The 4,999-nt window shown below is 37.3% G+C and overlaps 1 pseudogene; it reads right to left on the bottom strand.

Moving 5' to 3' along the window:
- Positions 1–1,066: 1,066 nt before the first annotated feature.
- On the bottom strand, positions 1,067–3,474 carry LOC120209056 (annotated as a pseudogene).
- Between the last annotated feature and the right edge of the window lie 1,525 nt (positions 3,475–4,999).

The raw sequence follows: 4,999 nt of genomic DNA, 5'->3' as shown, positions 1-4,999 counted from the left end.
AAACATTTAAATCACTTACAAGCTCGGTTCACCTCGTGAACGTGGAGAGCTCGATAACCTTCGTCGAAACTTACTATCGCTCACCTCCTCCTCACTTCCGTCGACGAAAACAAGATGAACATCACTAGACTCAGAATGACAAAAGGAATCTAATGGCATGGGTGGTGTAACACCGGAGCTACGTCAACGACAAATCGACGGTTGAAGATTCCTTACTTATATTTGCTAAAATAGATACTTGGAAGAGAGTGTTTAGCTTTCCAAAAATGGAAAATCTGATTTTGGGAAAGCTTTTATACTCATCCCAAAAAGAAATGGGTAAATCATCCATAGCTCCCTAGACGTTTGGTCACTTTCAGATTTTGGATTCAAATCAATTAAAAAGTCATTTTAGTCTAAAAAATTTACCAAAATTTTCAAACTAATCCTCATAATAAATTAAGAAAAGTTAGCCCCGGAATTGGGGTGCGACAATTGTCGAATCTTGAATTGGCTTTGATAAATCACATTGCTGCCAAAAGTTTAAACTGTATGCTATAGTTGGTTCGGAGGCTTGTACCCAAAGCTGCAGACTTTCTAAAGGCTCCAGTAAATAAAAGTCTGTCCGACAAGAAGTTAATAGTTTTCAAAGGTATAACGATTGTTCTTTCTAGTGAAGGGAGCATTATAATTAGTTTTTATTTGAATTTAATAATCATTTATTATTAGTCAAAATATCATTATGTATATCACATATCAAATTATAGTTAAGATATTTGTCCAATTTAACGCAATTAAAGACATAACCCTTTAATAAATGAGAGAATTTAACAAGAATATTCTGAATTCATTCATTTCCTTAGCAGGTCTTCATGGGAAAAACATCAACACGGTTAAATAAAAACAAGTGAATTATCAACTCTATAGTCATCTCCACCGTTCTTGGTTCATTTTCCCCCCGACAAAATGAACACTACAAAAAAATAATAATAATAAGAGAAGGAATAAAGAATTAATAGAAATGACATAGATTTAAAACCAAACAAAACAAGGCATTGCAATTGCTGCTGTTGCACTCTCAAGAGTTTTAGAAGCACTTCCTGTGCACTATAGATGGCCAGATTCATCATACTCTGCCTTAGCAATCCACATCTGCATTCCAATCACAATGAGGAAATGTATGAATGGTGTTCAGTTCATGTGCTATTAATTAACCAACTTATGAGTACATGATACCTGCTGGAAAGTGCTGAGAGATGCCAAGATGGAGCCTCCAATCCAGACACTGTATTTCCTTTCAGGTGGAGCCACCACCTTAATTTTCATGCTGCTTGGCGCCAAGGCAGTGATTTCCTTGCTCATCCTGTCAGCATTCCTGGGAACATGGTAGTTCCACCACTCAGAACTATGTTTCCATACAAATCCTTCCTGATGTCCACATCGCACTTCATGATTGAGTTGTACGTGGTTTCATGTATGCCTGCAGCTTCCATACCTATCATGGAAGGCTGGAAAAGGACTTCCGGGCACCGGAAGCGCTCAGCCCCGATGGTGATCACTTGGCCATCGGGCAACTCGTAGCTCTTCTCGATGGAAGAACTAGTTTTGGAAGTTTCTAGCTCTTGCTCGTAGTCGAGTGCAATATACGCCAGCTTCTCTTTCACGTCCCCTCACGATTTCACGCTCTGCTGTAGTGGTGAATGAATAACCACGCTCAGTCAAGATTTTCATGAGAGCGTCAGTAAGGTCACGACCAGCCAAGTCGAGACGGAGGATGGCATGAGTAGGGCATATCCTTCGTAATGGGGACAGTATGGCTCACACCATCTCCAGAGTCCAGAACAATACCTACATCAAGCATTGTTTGAGAATGGTTAGCTGTTGAAATATGAGCAAAGTCCTTCTATGTTCTAACATAGGTTATAGGTGTTGGATCAGGAAGACTTAATAACATGAAGATGACTAATGAACCCAATATCATAGAACAAGAAATAGGGAGATAAGTGAACCACTTGGAAATTTCCCCCCTTAAAATCGACAAACAACCATGCATGATATCAAGAATGTCTTTAACCAAAATGCAAGTTTTGACTTCGAAATTGTTTAACTCTAAGAGACTAAGAGCTATGTTTTCGGACTCTTCATTTTTTTCAAGTACCTGCCCAACACATATATAGATAAAGGTATGAAGGTCCAACTCTAACCCTCCAAATATAGAAAGCTAAGAAATTATCGAGTATACCGTGTCGACTTCAGACACTTACCCTTGAATCTGAGTAACATGGGTAACGGTAGTAAAGGTTTGCTTACCAGTCGTACGACCATGCTAGAGGGAAAGAACAGCCTGGATAGCACATACATGGCCGGAGCATTGAAGGTCTCAAACATATCTGGGTCATTTTTTCACGATTGCTTTTGGGTTAAGGGGTGCCTGGTGAGCAGAACCGGGTGTTCTTCTGGAGCCACACGAAGTTCATTGTAGAAGGTATGATGCCAGATCTTTCCATATCATCCCAGTTGTTAACAATACCGTGTTCAATTGGATATTTAAGAGTTAGAATACCACGCTTGGACTGAGCCTCATCCCCAACATATGCATCTTTCTGACCCATGCCAACCATCACACCAGTGTGACGTGGACGGCCCCAATGCTTGGGAACACGGCCCTTGGAGCATCATCACCCGCAAACCCAGCCTAGGAAGAGCAAAAACACATCATAAGAAAATATCATATGTAAAACATCAAAGTGTATACAAATTGATACCTTGACCATTCCAGTTCCATTGTCACAGACGAGTGGTTGAATATCCTCACCATCTGCCATCTTGTATTAACTAAAACTTTCGGAGTTTAGATCAACATCACAAAAGTAAGTGAAGCAATTCACAAACAACAACTCGACCAGCATGATTGAATCAATTACGAGCCAAGATAAATGACCAATCATTCACGTTCACCAGAAATTTAAAGTTAAAATTCAAGACAAAATTCCTAGTCTACTATAATAATCCATCGCAAGCACTTTGTTCTGGAAAAGCTAATGGAGTACTATTATGGAATGGAACCTTCATATGATCATACATTCTCATTTTATTTAGCTTTTTGGTGATAATAATTAGAGTTGCAAAAATAAGGAAGAAAAAGAAAAGCTAATTCAAGGATCGTTATCAAAATGAAATCACAAAACATCCGTATACGGTGGCATCGTTAGAAACTTGAAAGCAATTATAACAAAGTCGAAACTATCAGAATGGATACATAAATTTCCGCCAAGTAATCAGACTGCCAATCGAATGCAGATCGAAAAATCAAGAATCGTAATATCACATGAGAAACGGGAACCTGAATATTCGATTATCGTATTATATAGCTTTTTCCGCTATATATTTTCTCAAGGACCAAATAGTATACCTTCGAAAAAAAGCAACGAGAAAGATGATCTGAACTACCCGCCTCAAGAGTTCCAGAAGAATAAGGAAAACGTAACTTCTAAACGAAACGCAGTCTGAAATTTAAAACATGTAGTGGGAAAACTTTTTTAACTGTATTACCGGATCCTTCGGTTATTCTCCTTTCTTAGGTGATGAGCGCTTCACAGCGCTCCAAACCTGTAAACTCGATTCCCTCCCACTTATCACATAACGTAGGAAATTCAATAATTAATTAGTTTATCTTTTTTTAATAAAACAGAATACTTTTATAACGCTGATGCACAAATAAGTGCTCAAATTATACTTTTTTTATCAAATAAGTGTCTACAAATTTTTTTACTCATCCGGGTGTCTAACGTTACAAACGTTACTATAAAACCAATTTTGATATACAAATAAGAGAAAATGTTTTTGGACCAAATTGAATTTATTAAAAATTGCAAAAATAATTCAAGTTTTTAAGTTTTTTAAAAGGTAAAACAACAATTTTGGGCCTGGTTTCGAGACCACTAAGGCAGAATGTAAATCTGGCGTACAGGTTTCGAAACCCCCTTAAAGGTTCGAAACCCCCTACTCAAACGGTCAAAATTTTAAATGAAGGTTTCGAAACCCCTAAGTAGAATTACAAATTTTTCAGCTCCCAGTGGCTCCAAATCATCCCCAACGGCTAAAATGGATAGTACTCATTCCAACATATAAAAACAAGTTGAACACTTGAAGAATAGGCCAAGACCTATCCAAGCATTAATACACAAGAGGAAAAAAATCAATCCTTATTTCTTTCTTTTATAATTATTTGTGTTTGAGCTTAATTGTATATCCTTAGGTTTTGTTTTTGTGAGCTATCTTTGTAATCACCAACCTAGAGAGGTCTTCTTATTTACATTTCTTATCCTTTGTAAAGGGGTTTTGATTCTAAATTAGCCAAGTGAAAAACTAGGGAGTTGTAAATGTTACTCCTAATCCTTGAAAATGAAAGAATAAATTAGTGAATTTGTAGGAAATCCTAGTGAGGAGCTTAGGTAGTGGATGTAGACTTTGTTGATAAGTTGAACCACTATAAATCATTGTGCAAATTTTCTTATTTTTTATACTCCTTACTCCTTAAACTTCAAAAAGCCAATTCACCCATCTTGGCTCATTTTTGGTTGATCGAACGAGCTTCATCAATCATAAAAGTTACCCTTTTAGTGCCCAAGTCGTCAATGTCATTATTTTCTTCGTTAAGTGCACATGTCAACACCTGATAATTTAAAAAAAATTATAAAAAATATTAAAAATATTATTATGTTTATAAAAAAACCTTACTTTTCTTATATTAAAACAATCCAAAAATACTAAATCTAACCTTAATCCGCTGTCGATGCATCTCGACAACCAGCGCCGTCGCCGACTTAGTCCTTGATATCATCTTAGTTATATAATGTCGTAATTGTCATCGATTCACCGTCGAAATTTGCGTGGGATCACGGTTTTCATCCTAGGGTTTGTGAGATTTAAATGTTTGATTTGTGGTCTATTGATCGTCAATCGGTCACGATTTCATAGGGTTTATGTCGTCGGGGGGAGCGGGAAGGGGAGGTCGGGT

Source organism: Hibiscus syriacus, unplaced genomic scaffold (genome assembly GCF_006381635.1).
Source record: "Hibiscus syriacus cultivar Baekdansim isolate YM2019G1 unplaced genomic scaffold, ASM638163v2 tig00018083_pilon, whole genome shotgun sequence".
In the NCBI taxonomy this organism is placed as follows: domain Eukaryota; kingdom Viridiplantae; phylum Streptophyta; class Magnoliopsida; order Malvales; family Malvaceae; genus Hibiscus; species Hibiscus syriacus.
This window is presented reverse-complemented; position numbering and strand designations above follow the sequence as displayed.